Source organism: Symphalangus syndactylus, chromosome 5 (genome assembly GCF_028878055.3).
Source record: "Symphalangus syndactylus isolate Jambi chromosome 5, NHGRI_mSymSyn1-v2.1_pri, whole genome shotgun sequence".
Taxonomy (NCBI): Eukaryota; Metazoa; Chordata; class Mammalia; order Primates; family Hylobatidae; genus Symphalangus; species Symphalangus syndactylus.
In genome coordinates, this window is record NC_072427.2 from 139045352 (window position 1) to 139062166 (window position 16815).

Sequence of the window (16815 nt, forward strand, 5' to 3'; positions counted from 1 at the left end):
ACTTCCTTATTCTGATAAAAGACATCAGGAATAAACCTACCACTAATGCCACTAATGTATTTATAATAGTAAAAGACTGAATGCATTATTCTGAATATCAGAAAGAAAGTTAAGATATTGGCTCTCACTTCTTCTAGTCAACATTGTACTGGAAATCCTAGCCAAAATATTTAACTATATGTTTATTTTTGAAATAGACATGGAACTATTTAGGTTTTCTAGTTCTTTCTGAGTGAGTTTAATAGGGTGTGTTTTTCAAGGAATTTTTCTATCATATCCAACTTACCAAATAAGGCAAGAAAAAAAAAAAAACTAAAAGCATACAGATTAAAATAAAATAAATACAACTGTCTATATTTGCGCATACCACAATTATCTAAATAGGCAGTTCCAAAAGATTAAAAGAAATATATGAGTACAAATAACTGTGTTTAGCAAGATCACAGGAAACAAGTCAATTTTAAAAATCAAGCCAGGCATGATGGCTCATGTCTGTAATCCCAGCACTTTGGCAGGCCGAGGCAGGCAGACTGCTTGATTCCAGGAGTTCAAGACTAGCCTGGGCAACATGGCAAAACCTCATCTCTACAAAAAAAATACAAAAAATCAGCTGAGTGTGGTGGCACATTCCTGTAGTCCCATCTACTTGAGAGGCCGAGGTGGGAGAATCAATGAGCCCAGGAGGTCGAGGGTGCAGTGAGCCGTGATTGTGCCACTGCACTCTCCCCTGGTAACAGAGTGAGACCCTGTCTCAAATAAATTAAATAAATAAATAAATAAATAAAATGTCTACATTGTAGCAAAAAAAAATAGAAATTGAAATCCAAAATTGTATATATAATTTAAATTTGAATTAAAAAGCACAAAGTGCTTATGGATAAATTTAATAATATATGTGTAAGACTAGCACACTAAAAATTATGAAATAATACTGAAAGAAAGTAAGGGTGATATAAATACATGCAGAGATTTATGGTGTTTATGGATTGAAAGACTCAATATCATTAAGTTGTTCATTCTCAAATTAATCTGTAGATTCAAGATAAGCTTAATTAAAATCTCAAAAGAAATTTTCTTGCTCTTGTCTTGTTACAGTTCTTGTTGCTGAAAATGAGAAAAGATAAATAAAAGCTTGGCAGAAGTTATTGATTATATTTATATCTATGGTTAAATTTACATAAGAAAAGATTAAATGGTGGCATCATCAAGATAGCAGAGTAGGTGATACCAGGCTTTGTCTTCACCACAAAAAAAGAGAGACAGCTGTTCAAAAACCAAAATATCCCCAAGAAAGCTCGGGGGCCTGTAGGATACAGTAAATTCCTCTTCAAAGGTTTTAGCCTGTTAACTTCCTTTAACATTCAAGAGGGGGAAAATCGTTAAGTGCAATGAGTTCTGACTTCCTCTTCAAAGCACCAATGTGTCAATATGTTTAGCTTCCCTGTTCTTTGCTCTCCATTTTGAACTTTAACTTCCTCATTCTTTAAGCCTCCTTGCCCCTACTTTCAGTAAACAACACTCTGCTAGCCTCTATCACCTGCTCTGTCCTTAGTCATCCTTAGTCACCTGCTCTGTAACCATCCTTCCCACTGAAACTACTCATCCCACCACTCTGGCTTGTATCCCTACCCTCTTTGAAATAGCCAGTCTGAATTAGCTTAGACTGTGAGGTCCAACCCTAGCCAATACAGGAAAGACACAGCAGTAGAGATTAGCTGCATTAGGGATAAGAACTCCCTCCCCTCCCTCGTCCAGTGTGCTCTCACCATTGCTCCATCCACGAGACATACCCCTCTATAGAATTAAATTTGCTGCCGGACACAGTGGCTCATGCCTGTAATCCCAGCAACTTAGGAGGCCGAGGCGGTGGATCACATGAGATCAGGAGTTGAGACCAGACTGACCAACATGGAGAAACCCTGTCTCTACTAAAATACAAAATTAGCCTGGCATGGTGGTGTATGCCTGTAATCCCAGCTACTCGAGAGGCTGAGGCAGGAGAATCACTTGAACCCAGGAGGCAGAGGTTGCAGTGAGCTGAGATCGTGCCATTGCACTCCAGCCTGGGCAACAAGAGTGAAACTCCATCTCAAAAAAATAAAAAAGTAAATTTGCCTTGCTGAGAAAGCCTTTTGCTGGAGTGCTGATTCTTCTTTGCAACACTGAAAATTTGTTTCCACCAGGCCCATTAAAGAAGCTACAGCAATACAGAAAAGTAAAAACAAACAAACAAACAAAATATCCACAATGAAAAGGATCACTGCTGAGATCACATACCTGAGATGCCAGGAGATGTTTAAAAACAAAGAAGAGAAACAGAGGCCCCTAGTTATTGGCCACAAGGCAGAAACCACAGTGGTCCCCAGTGTCTTGCTCCACAGAAAAGACTGGCATATTTTGCCACTTAGGTAATCAACATCCATTCCCACTGGGAAACTCCAAAGAGAAAGATGTGACTGCACATCTCAGCTACAAGAAGCAGCCCTTGTTGAACTACTTCAGAAAAGATGCCGGATCTGCAACTGCACTGGGCATACCCACATCTCAAACACCAGAGCCATCAGCATAGCGAGTTACTTTGCACTCCAAACCCCATAGCCAAACTCTCACTACATGTTCCTATACTCTGTGAACCAGCTCAGCTATCATATAGAGTTAAGTTTTGCCCTAACCCCAGAGTCATTTTATCTCTGCACATATCGGTTCTCCTACTCTCAGTTCCTGGCTGCTTCCCAAGCATCCGCACTTCACATACTGTTACAAATGCAACAGTGGGGATGCCTGTGCCACCAGTACCATGCCATTAGTTGCTGCTACATAGGTGCTGAAACAGCCTTTGCAAAATTATAATCAGCAAGAAGTTAATGACAATGGGGAAGATCTGATCTAGCCCAACTGCCCTCATGGCTTTAGCCCCCAAGCTGCTTTTGATTATTCATGGGCTAGCTTTGGGAGATATTTAGTTTATAGTTTAAATGGTAATAGCCTTTCCCCAAAACTCAATCAGCTTTGTAGAGATAATTAGAGGTTGCTGGGCTAGAACAAGCAGAGGAGCCCTAACCCTGTTAAGGTGCAGACATAAACCATTGTCAGCCATATACAACTTCCTTAATTGCTCCTGCAAATAACATCACTATTGTAGAACCTAAGGTTGGCCTTTTGAGATGTATTTTTCTTTCTTTTTCTTTTTCTTTTTTCTTTTCTTTCTTTTTTTTGCATGTTTGACACCCATGGCTCCACCTGCATCTGATGACACCACCTGGACCTGCCAACCCTGTTCCTATGGCCCCAGGCAGAAGTGATTCAGCCCACAGGACAACAGCTTTGACCCCCTATGATTTCATCTCTGCCCCAACCAATCAGCAGCAAGCACCTGTTACCTGGCCACCATCACCCTTCCCCAAAACTGCCTTTGAAAAACCTCAAACCTACAAGCTTTGGGAAGACTGATATTAGTAATAATAAAACTCCCGTCAGCCACACAGCCGGCTCTGCATGAAATACTCTTTCTCTATTGCAATTTCTCTGTCTTGATAAATCGGCTCTGTCTAGGCAGTGGGTAAGGTAAACCTGTTGAGAGTTACAGTGTCACTTATCAGACACTCAAGCTACTGCCACTGTGAACAGGCAGACAGGTCAAATCCAATGCCAAGAGAGATCCCCCTGGGCTCTAACTTTCTTGATGGGAGAAACACAGTTGGGAGGACCTTAGAAGTCATAGTCACCAAAGATCCTAACAACCCTCATCACCATTGCAGACATCCACAGTATTGTCTTCTGAGGATACCTGCAATTCTCAGCAACACTGACCTCATTTGACAGAGCTGCACAGAGACTATACAGCTGCACCATCCCTGGTGCAGAACTGCTGCATACCACAGAGCAAGGGCTCTCTAGTTTCCCGCAGGAAAAGATATTTCTATAGCAAAACTAGCTTGTAAAGCCTAGAGGAGAAGACTCCTCCATCAAATGCACAGACATCAACATAAGGCAATAAGAAACATGGAGAAACGAGTACGTATAGCCTGGATAAAATAGGCAGACACCGTCTCTACAAAAAATTAAAAAACTAGCCAGGTATTGTAGCAAGTGCCTGTGGTCCCAGCTACTTGGGAGGTTGAGATGGGAGGATAGCTTGGGCCCAGAAGGTAAAGGCTGCAGTGAGCCATGATAATTTTACTGCACTCCAACCTGGGCAACAGAGGAAGAGCCTGTCAAAAAAAAAAAACAAAAAAAAAAACACTACTAAAACACAATAATTTCCAAGTAGCTAATGTCAAAGCAGTTGAGATAAACAAATTGCCTGACAAGGAATTTGAAGCAATTCTTTCAAGGAAGCTCAGTCTCCTTCAAGCAAATATGGAAAGAAAATTCTATGAAATTTGGAAAACAGTAACTGACCAAAATGAAAAATGCAACAGAGAAATGAAAAAAAAAATAGAAATTCTGGAGCTAAAAATATAATACATAAAATACAAAATCAAATAGAAAATATCAAAAGCAAAATTAATCAAGCAGAAGAATCTGTGGACTAAAAGGTCATTTGAAACTATACAGTTAGTAGAAGAAAAAAAGAAGAAAATGAAAATGAATGAAGAAAAGTGATGGGATTAATGGGACAGCATCAAAAGCATAAATATTCAAATGATAGTTCAGGTAAGAGAAGAGAAATACAAAAGGCAGGAAGTTTATTTAAAGAGATAATAGCAGAAAACTTCCCAAATTTGGAGGAAAATGTGACATATATACACAATGGAACACTATTTAGTGTAAGAGAAAAATAAAGAAGGAAATAGTGTCATTTGTGACGACATAGATAAACCTGGAGGGCATTATGTTAAGTGAAATAAGTAAGCTAGGCACAGAAAGACAAATAGAGTCATGCACCACATAATGGTGTTTCAGTCAATGACAACAAAATATACCATGGTGGTCCCATAGGATTATAATACATTATTTTTATAGTACCTTTCTTACGTGTAGATATGTTTAGACACATGAAAATTCACCATTGTGTTACAGTTGCCTACAGTATTCAGTAGAGTAACATGTGTACAGGCTTGTAGCCTAAGCACAATAGGCTATACCATATAGCTTACTCTGCAGTAGGCTATACAATTTGAGCTTGTGGAAGTACACTCTATAGTGTTTGCACAATGATGAAATTTCCTAACAACACATTTCTCAGAACATATGCCCATCGTTAAGCAATGCATGACTGTACCACATGATCTCTCTTATATATGGAAGCTTAAAAAGTGCAACTCATTGAAACAGAGAATAAAATTGTGATTACCGGAGTCTTGGGGTGAGGGGATTGATAAGATGTTAGTTAGAGAACACTAAATTTGAATTAGGAGAAATAAGTTCAAGACATCTATTGTACAACATGGTGCTTACAGCTAGTACATTGTATACTTGAAAATTGTTAGGACAGTAGATTTTACGTTTTCTCACCACACACACATACAAATATGTTTGTGAAGTAATGCATATGTTAAATAGCTCTATTTAGCCCTTCCATAATGTATATAAATATCAAAACATTATGTTTTATATCATAAATATATTCAATTTTTACTTGTCAATTTGAAAATAAATTTAAAAATAAAGACTAAAACCCTGAGAAAAATTATGTGGTAAAAAATAGTTCACTATAAAGAAATTATATGATAAACAATAATTGAGAAGAAATTTACCCTATAGTTAAAATCAAAATTGATCACATATAGGAATAACAAAATAATACGAGTGTAAATGTATTCTGTCATATAAATGTAAACACTTAAAAAACTTGTACTCAGTAAAAATTGAGTTGTAAAAGAAATTATGTAAAAATATATTAATTTCATTATTCTTTAGTAGTAAGATAATACTATTTAAAAAATAGAACATTAAGCATATAAAATCAGCTATATGTATACATGTATTTACTGAAACAATATATGCTGCATAAATTATCACAAAAACAAAATAAAGGAAATACAATATAACAAAAAAGAAAAATAATAGAGAATATAACTTAAGATATGACTACAGAATTCAAACCCAGTTGTCAAATAAAAGGAAATATTTTTAATTGGGTATTATCTAAATTAAGTTGTATCCATATAGTAAAAAATATATAGAATATATGTACCCACTAAAAAGAATGAGGCAGCTTTATAAATACTGATGACAATGGTTTACAAGTAAAAATGATCAGGAATGGTGAGTATTTTCACATTTTTAAAAATCATACATACACACACAGAAACACACAGATACACATAGTTATCTCTACAAAGATATAGAGAAAATAATTAAATATTGGTTGCCTTTGAAAATAAGATTTGAAAAAGAGTTGAGAGAGTTACTTTCACAGGGTAAAATAAACAGGGTAAATTTACTTTTATATATTAAATCTTGTGAACGTACATATTTTATCCATTCAAATAGAAATAACATTGTTCTAAGAAGTATGCCTTCCTTTTCCATCGCAGCACCCTGTTCACTTCTTCAAGAGTACTTCAAAAAAATTTGCAATTAAAAGAATGCATTTGTGTTTATGTTCATTGTTTATCTAACTTGTGAGGCTTTAAGATTTGTGTGGGCTAGGACAAAGTATGTTCCCCACTGCACAGAACCTGGTCTGCAAATAAACCCTAAATCTGCATACTTCAAAAGAATGAATGAACACAACCAAGTGAATGAAAGTAGGTGACTGAATCCACCAAGAGATGAAAAGAATCAAATGAAAAATTATTTATACTGGTAATGAAATACAAGTTAAAACTAAAATGTTATAATTTGCTTATCTAATTTGCAAACTCTTTATAATTATTAACATCCAACACTTTTGAAAGTATGCAAACAGGCACTTGCAAACATTGCTGTGTTGGAAAGAGTGCGAAATATTCAGAGAAAAATTCAGAAAATGGAAAAATTGAACTTAACATATAGTTTCACAATATAAAGAGTTGGCTAGAAAAAATGAGGTATAATCCTATGATGCAATACTACGCTGCAAAGAAAACCTACTTTACAATAATAATATTTAAAAAGTTCACATAATAATAACCAAATTGTTTCTATTCCTGAGCACAATTTTTAAAAGAAAAAAATGTGCACACAGACACACATACATTGCAAAAATTTTGCAAGTATGTAAGGCAAGAATTTCACAGTGGCTACATATTAATGTCAGGGCTATTTGTACATTTAGATATTTTGCAGATTTTCTATAGTGAACACATATGACTTTTTAAATTACAGGGTTTGCAAAAAAAAAATATGTCATGGGTAGACTAACATCTAAATGGGTAAAAAGCTTGATTCCTAACTGGCAAAACAAAAAAACCCAAAAGTTAATGAAATATAATTTCTATTATGAGACAGACTGAGTCCTATAAAATAATGTTTTAAAGCATTTCTTTTCTATTTAGGGTGAGCAAAAAAAAAAAAAGAACATTTCAGACTTAAAATGTGTTGGCATCTTGGTTTAATCTAAAGATCATGATTTTGACTCATATCATCCTTAATTCAAATAAGGCTCCACTTCCCACCAGAGCCCAGTCTGGCCTCTCCCTATGTACCAGGTTGTTTTTATGCATGATGAACAGTAATGTTACATAGCTATCTGCAAGGATAAATTCCCTTTAACTTCTCCAAGTTTCAGTTTCTATATCTGAAGTAGTGATATCAGTGCCAACCCCAAAAGAATTTAACAAAAATAATGCTCACAGAAATGCCTAGAACACATTCATCTTAGTGAATGTATATATACCATACATGTACAAATTGTAATTAACATAAACTGTCTATATGTAAATATAGACACAGATTGCATGCCCATAAAAATGGAGACTTATAATTGCATACTAACAAATGGAAGTGCATTTTATAAAGAGAGGATTAGATATGCTTGCAAGTGGAACATAAAAGGCCAGTATATTTTCTATTTTTCACTGACAATTTTAAGAGTAAACAGAAGGGGTTTACCAATTTCGATTTATTAATATCATCCAACTTATTTTTGGTTCAAAACTAGGTTTATTCATTTAGGATGGGCAGAAATATGCAAGAAAGAAAGAAAGAAAGCCAAGATTTAAGGAAAGACTCTGAAATAAAATATGCACACACAGACTTGAAACAATCTGGTCCTAGGGTAACAAAGTAACAGGTTTTTCTCCACACATTTCCCCCACCCCCAGACAGGCACTGAATCCCAGTATGCAAACAAAAGGGACATATTGTAGAGGTGATTCATACAGCTGGGAAGACAAAAGGCTGTAGCAGCCAAAGCCAACATTTAACAGCGGCCTATAATGGCAAACTTGTTTCTCTCGTTTTGAGGAAAAGTGGCATGTTTGAATAAGTGGCATATTCTTTAAAGTTTCCATTTTTAAACATTAACTAATATACCTAAAATAACTACCAACTTTCCCTTTTTTTTACAGAAACCCAGTTTTTCATAAATATCTGTCTGTGCTTTCATCTACATATGTGCTGCTATCTTTCCATAAACTCAATCACAGTGTAATTTAGTCTGTATGGGTAAATGTAGAAAGGCTCTCAGATGGCTTAGAAGAAATAGAACAAAATTAGTTTGGATTTTTTTCCAAGTGGATTGTCACAATCTGTGCATGTTATTTCCCTTATCGTTACATTTATGCAACATTCAGATTCCCTTTCCTCCTTCATCTATCTCTTATTTAAGATAAACAGGGGAAAAATTAAGTGGGTATAATCACCTCTAGCTTCTTCGTAAACATTATACGATAGCTAAGAAACTGTAATGTTTGAGTGGCTGTTATTGCTTTAAATTTGGCATGTGACATTGAAGCAATGTATCCTCTACTGTGCCCAGGAATATCTCAAAAATCTCAATCAGAGTTCCAGGCACAGATAGGCAGAGAAGAATTTTTTTTTCTTTTTTTTTTTTTGCTATGCTATGTTTTAACATTCCAGAATCTGGTCTCTGTCAAGATCATCCTTCAAAGGAGCCTCCATTTTAACACAGCTGCCGCTAGATTTCAAATACAGGAATTAAAGCAGCTTGTTTATAGAAATGAGCTTAGTCTCATTTCTAAGGAAATTTATATTTGACATGCTACATATGTATTTTATTAAACCATAATTATTTGCTACTAACAAACATAACACAATTAAATGCTTGCTAATCTCAAAGTCACAATAGAAATTATTTCTTCCAGGTAGCTCCAAGGTGGCCTCCAAAAGTGGAGGGTCTTTGAACTTTCTTCCATTGAACATCACTCTAATAAAAGGATGGGACCTAGGATTTAAACATCATTTTCCCAACTAATGGCAATATTGTTGCGAGTACTTGAAGTAATTACATTCAAAAGACATTTCTAATTCTTCTGCATTTAATTGCTTTCTCCGTATGTGTGCCTCCTAAACCTTCTAAACCTCCTAAACCATAAGAATTTACATTTTTATAATGAATATTTTCCAAAATGAATATGAATTACCCATTTGCGCTTTATTTTCTCTCTTACTAGCATTCCCTTTGGAGCAGAGGTCTTGCCTCCTTGCCTTTTATACCCATGTTTGAAACACAGCACCAGCCAGTTGCAGTGTGCACCTTCTCAGGAGGCTGTGGCAGGAAGATCACTTGAGCCCAGGACTTTGAGACTGAAGTGAGCTATGATTGCACCACACTGCATTCCAGCCTGGGCAACAGAGCAAGACCCTGTCTCAAAACCAAACAAAACATTGCTAGAACAGTAGTCTTTGAATTCAATAAATTATCCATTTTGTAGTAATATGGTTTAGAGCCTACAACCACATCAGATATTCAGAAAATCTTTCTCACTATACTAACTTTATTTTTAAAATTTTTCATTGTCATATAATAGTTGTACATATCTTGGGGGCATATGTAATATTTTGATACATGTATACACTGTGTCATGATCAAATCAGAGTAATTGGGATATTCATAACCTCAAATATTTGTCTTTTTTGTTGTTAGGAACATTATAATTCTTCCCTTCTAGCTATTTTGAAATATACAGAAATTTTTGTTAGCTATAATTTTCCTACTGAACTATCAAATACTAGAACTTGTCCTTCTAGCTAACTATATTTTTGTACTGACTATAATTTCATCAGGCACCTCCATTTCTGATACAAAGTGGATGAATAACACCACCATTTTAGATTCAATATAACCTAGTCACTTCCAGGTTAATGTAGTTTCGTTGGAGAAAATACTCAGCTTTTCCGAATTGCTCTACATCCTCCCTTTGTCATCTTTCAGCCAATGGAACCTGAGTTTAGAAGAGGCTTGCATATGGCTTAGCATTGGAAGAGACAGGTTAGAAGAAACAGGGCAAACAGGCAGTAATGCTGCAGTGAGTTCATCCAGCATCCAGATCCCTTAGAGTGTTTTTCTATTCGGCATTGTCAAAGCTAACTCACCAGCATCCCATCCTTATTCCAGCCTGTAAGAAAGGAAAATGAGAAGTAGTGCAGAGCATGAAATTTCCTACTTGGTGATATGACCTGGAAGTTGTGTACACTATTCCTGTTTAAATCCAATTGACTGGAACTTACTGGGTTCAGTAAGGTTCATAACACATTCTGATAGCAGAGATATTTACATGAATAGCTAACAACTATGCAACAAAAAAAGTGTGTTCATAAAATGGGTGAAAATAACATCTAACAAAAGTTGTTTAAGCAGGAAGAATCAATTCATCTTGAGGAATTAAGTAAAGCATTTTAGAACGTGTCTCATAAAATGAACTAAATGGGTTATATTCAATTGATTTATTGAACATATTTAGTGAATCTCAGCAATGTAAGTAATGAGAAGCTAGGTAATGAGAAGCTAAACAATTACTATAACTTTATTAATTACTAATTTTACTATACTTTTCTTGCATGACCAAAATCATATAAAGTGGTGAAACCCAGGGTATTTTGAGACACATTTTTTAAAGTTCAAATTTCTATGATATATTAAAATAGAAATGCTACTTACCATATGCTGCACTTTCAAATCAACTGGGTAATACTGTGCAAAATAGCAAACAAATATTGAGAAAAAGTTTTGTATGACCTGAATCAGTTATCTTTGGTTATAGATAACTTTTGGCTGAAAACAACTAACAGAGACTTTAGATGTGGTGCAGGAGTTTACAAAAAATTACCTAAGACCCTGAGCTCATTGATCTCCCAACTCTGTCTGTTTTTGTTGATTTTTAGTCTTTTTATTCTTGCCCCATCTACTCATCATGGGCCTTTCAGTTATTTATTTTTAACAGTAAAGCAAAAGCATACACAAAAGCTCCTTAGAAGACCTAAGTTTCTGCTTTCTTGATGAAAACTACAAGAAAACTTAGGAAAGTAAGTACCCTGAAAAAGAGACATTCCTATAGCTAACTTAACTCAATAATGACTAGGCTGACCCTCTGCAGTGGGGCATATTGCCATTCTAATTAAGTCAAGGTTTACATATTAAGTAAGTAGAGGGAGAATGTCTTTGGGGTAAGCAAACAATGAATTCTTCCATAGCTATGTAACCTCTGAAATCATGGCCTTCATGTGCCTTGATAATTCTCGGACAACTTTAAGGTTATTTCCAATCTCCACTGCCTCCTTAGGTAACTCACTTCATCAGCGATGCCATCTCTCTCCTTAATAAACAATATTCCCTTTCTACTGCCTCTTTGTTCATGGAATTACTAGTCTCTCCCACAATAAAGTTAAATAAATCTCTTCTCATCCCAATCACTGATTCTAACTACCTTGAAATTTTTCTCCTTTCCTCAATGGCCAAGTATTTCTAAAGTGTAATGCTTACTCATTGCCTCTGCTCATTTACTGCCCTTTTACTTTCTAACCCTAATTAGTATGATCCTCCCACAAAAACAACAAACCTGTTATTGGTAAAGTCAACAGTGGCCAATGATTTTAATATTTCAAATGAAATACACAATTTTCTGATCTTGTAAAACCTGAGTTCTGTGTGGCATTTAATTCTGTTCACTACTCTTGCTGAAATTCTAGCTTCCTTTGGCACCTGATAATATGTTTTTTATTGGATTTTCTCATACATTTTTGCCCACATCTTGATCATTTTAATAATTTATGTATTCTCTTTGTATATCTCCTCCATTGATACGGGATACTAATATGATAAAAATACTCTACATTAAGAAATGCCTGTTGTTATAAATAGAATACAATTGATTTTGTTAGACCATTAAATTTCTCTGTCACTTTTAAGTGAACATGATATTCACCTGGAAATGATTTTCAGTAATATTGAAGACCAAGATGATAAACAGATACCTGATTTCATCACATAGACAAATACTGTAAAAGTATAATTTAGAAAGTTGTTAAATATGCAGTCAAGCATAAAGAAAAAAGAAAGGGGATTGTCAGGTGCTAGTAACAAATAGAAAACTCAAAACCAGATGAACCAATCTCAAAGTAATTCAATTGTGGCTCATGAGTGCTTCAATAATCCTTGAGGTTTAAAATCTAACACCATTATATGGAAAGAAAATGTGGCCTCTCATCTCTAAAAAGTTGAAAGCTTAAACAGTCATCTGAGTATGGCTGAGATCCTTCAAATGTTGCCCTAGGCATTATTAAAAAAAAAAAAAAAAAAAAAAAAAAAAAAAAAAACTTAGGCAAAAAACCCTAACTACTGACCTTGAAAACTGTTTTTAAATACTGGCTACATATCAAGGAAAAAAGAAAAGAAGACCACCATAAGAGATAGGATATCAAGGCCTACTGCATGATCGAGGATGGAGTCTAAATATATATTGCCTATATGATAGTAGAGACACATTCTAGGAAATTAACTTAATGCTACTTGAGGATTATTGAAAACCCTAAATCCCTTATTGATGCACACATTTTCCCGTAGCAGTTTGTATTGAACTTCCACAGACCTCTGCCAAGCTCACAGGAAAAAATTACAAACCTCAAAAGAAATAAGCCCCCTAAAATCAATACATTGAATATGATAAAAGAAATTTATTTATCCAGCTCTTCGTCCATCTGATAAGTGTTTATCAGATGACCACTATAAACTAGGGAGTTTTGAAGGCATAGCATATACAGAGGTAAATAGAGAGTGACGAGATGAAGATATAAAAGAAGGGAAAGAAACTACAGCAAGCCAGGATAAGAGGAGGAGGAAGAGGCGTAAGAGGGGGAGGAGAAGGGTAAGAATCACAAAAAAGTTATAATACGAATTTACTCTCTGAAATTAAAACTTAATGGACATGTGTTCACTTCAGGGGTATACATAGTAGAATTGGAACAATAAAAGATTAGTTTGGCTCCTCCTCAAGGATGGCATGCAATTATGTGATATTGCTATACAATTTTTAACATCAATTTTTAAGTCTGATAAAGATAGTGCTAAAAAGAAGTCCTCAGAATAATATCACCAATGAACATTGGTGAATATCCTCATACAATATTATCAAATATAATTGCACAGGCAAACAAAAATATTTTAATATAAACAATTGAAGAATGCTAGGATGGTACAGTATTATTTTATTAAAATATTTTACTATGTTAATATATCTAAGGAGAAAATTCATAAGAATATCTCCAGATAGGATGAAAGGTGCCAGACAAAATTCAAAGCCCATATCTGCTAAAAATCACTTAGTAAAATAGAAATAGGTGAATGCAATGAAATACTGTGCCACTTATACATACCACAATGGCCCAAATAAAACAAAATGCCAAGTTTTGTTAAAGATGTGGAGCAACAAGAACTTTCTTATACTGTTGGAAAATGGTATGTCGGACAGTGCTAAAGCTGAAGATTTGCATAAGCTATGGAACCACCAGTTCCACTCTTAGGAATGTAATTGACCAAGATGAACTTAACATTTCCCTCAGCTTGACTAAACTTTAGATAGAGTTCTTCCTCACTCTAGAGGGCTGAACTCCCTTTCCTTAGAGCATTTACTTTGGAAAACTTGTAATTATAAATTCTCTCTCTGCCTTTGTCAAATGAATAGTTTGCAAATATTTTCTCCCATTCAGATTGTATCTTCACTTTGCTGATTGCTTCCCTTGCTGTTCAGAAGGTTATTCGTTTGATATAATTCCATTTTATCTGTGCTTTTGAAGTCTTAGCCATAAAATTTTTGCATAGGCCAGTGTCCTTAAGTATTTTTTCCTGTTTTCGTCTAGTACTTTTATAATTTTAGGTCTAATTTTAAGTCATTAATTCATCTTAAGTTGAATTTTTATATGATTTGACATAGGAGTTCAGTTTCATTCTTCTGCATATGGACATCTAGTTTCCCCAGCACCATTTATTGAAGTATGTCCTTTACCCAACGTGTATTCTTAGTGTCTTTCTCAAAAAAAATCATCAATTGGCTATAAATATGTAGATTTGTTTCTGGATTATCTACTCTGCTCCATTGGTCTATGTGTCTCTTTTTATGCAAATTCCATGCTATTTTTGGTTATTACAGCCTAGTAATATATTTCGAAGTCAGGTAGTGTGATGCCACCAGCTTTGCTGTTTTTGGGATTGCTTTGGATATTCAGGCTCTGTTTGGCTCCCATACAAATTTTAGAATTGCTTTTTCTACTTCTGTGAATAATGACATTGGCATTTTGGTAAGAAATGCATTGAATCTATAGATTTTTGGGGGAAGTATGGTCATTTTAACAATATTGATTCTTCCAATCCATGAGCATTTGTTTGGGTCCTGTTAAATTTCTTTCATTATTATTTTGTAGGGGATTTTTTAAATGTAAATTTTCTTTTAAAAAAAAAACCTCTTGCCAGTTATACATCTAGGACTGTCTTTCTCCAGGATCTGGAAGCCATCCCTTTGAAATTTAATCCATATTTAGTCAACTGGGAGACCTATCTCTCAGTGTCTATTGGAGGGTAGAAGCCTAACATCAGTGGGTCCCCACTTCCATGCTACACACCTATCTCCTATGGTAAAGACAGATAATTAGGTATGGCCAGTTGGCAAACACACAATCCTCCCATACCTGCTCTTAATAACTCTCCTATCCATACACTGGAATTAAGTTTAGACTGCGCTCTGCTTTCTCTATCCTATTGCAATAGCCTTGAATAAAGTCATCCTTACCTGTTTAACTTTATCTCGTGCACGTTTTGACTTGAAAATCCCAACAGAAATGCAAACATGTATACTCCAAAAAGACATGCACTAGACTGTTCATAGCAGTACTCTTCAAAATAACCTCAAACTTGAAACTAGCCAACTGTCAATCAACACTTGAATGAATACATAATTCATGGTATATTTACAAAATAATACTATTCAACAATAAAAAAGTCTACAACTGCAGGGAAACATAACATCAAGCAAAAAAGGCAAAATAAGCCAGTCACAAATGCCTTCTATTTTATTTAATTCATATAAATTACAAAAACAAGTGGAGCTTATTTATCCTCTTAGAAATCAGGCTCATAACTATCCTTGGTGGAGACAGTAACAGAGAGTTATTCAAGTGCTGGTCATATTCTGTTTCTTGTTCAAGGTGCTAGTTACACGGGTGTATTCAGAATGTGAAAATTCAGCAAACTGTCTAGTTCTGAAAGATGCACTTTTCTTTATGGATATTACTCTTAGCATTTTTAAAAGTCACCCAGGGATCTTGTTAAGCATACAAATTTCAGTGCTACATTTCTAGACCTTCTGATTTAGAAAATCTAGGATGGGACTAGGATAGGAGCATTTTAACAAGCAGGTGGTCTTGGCACACTTTGAAAAATACTGTGTTTAAGGGCTGTAAGGTAATGAAACTCTAATTACTTTTTGTCAAAGAACCAATGAGAAAAAAAAAGACATAGTAAAATTTAAATGTGACAAAGAGAAAAAATTATGGAAGAGAACTCTACCAACTATAGCATTTTGGACATATTTTTGTAAATAAAGAGGTGCAGTTTAGTAAACAAAGTAAAAAGCTGTTTCTGCTCCACTCTAATACAAAAAGTATATCATTTTTGCAAGATTTTCTTGATCATTTATGGTTTAGGAGAGGGGGCATTGCTATGGCAATGCAACAACAAACATGGTAACCTACATTTAGCACCTGAGTGGAGATTGGGCTGAATGTGATATAAATCTGTCATCCCTTCATCTGCAGGATTGGCTTGGCCATTCTCTCAACCCTTCTATCCTGTACTCACTTCCGCTAATGTTGCAGTGATTAGGAATTTGGCCAAGCGTGCTGTGAATTGTGTGTCACAACCTCTCCTGAAGGTAGCTATACTAAGCTGCAGCTTCTTAGGGCTTATCATCCCATTCATTCAAGTCTGAGAGAAGAGATTCCAGATAACAACAGGAACAAGGCAAATACAACTTTACCTCCTCTAGGTTTAGGTAGGTGCATTACCTGAGCCACACTGGGCTACTCCGGCAAAGAGATCACTAACCAAGATTTTGTTTTATTTACTTGACTCACCAATGATAAGTAAATTATTGAAACAGTTTTATAAATACTCTAAAAAATAACTGATACATAAATTATACATGTCTGCAGAGTATAAAACAAAAAAATATAATTTGTGACTGCAGGTATGAATACAATCTCTACATACTCACGTGGGGGTAGATTCATAAAGCTGTTATTTTTCAAACTCCCTGACTTCTTTCCTCCCACATTCTCCCTTACACAATATCTTGTATTTTCTCTAAAATAAAGGTTGAATTCACTGATTCGCTAGTCTACAGTCTTTCTGGTTTGTCTTTTGACCCATTTTAAAATGAATGGATTTGTGTTTGCCACTTTTAAATCCTCAGATATCTTCCCTGAATCATGTGATTT

General features: G+C 35.1%; 1 non-coding gene across 1 annotated transcript; it reads left to right on the top strand.

The window, feature by feature from the left end:
• The first annotated feature begins 13257 nt into the window (after positions 1–13257).
• LOC129483646 (U6 spliceosomal RNA) lies at positions 13258–13360 on the top strand. Its single transcript, XR_008658155.1, has one exon. It is a non-coding gene; the product is annotated as a U6 spliceosomal RNA (small nuclear RNA).
• The last annotated feature ends 3455 nt before the right edge of the window (positions 13361–16815 follow it).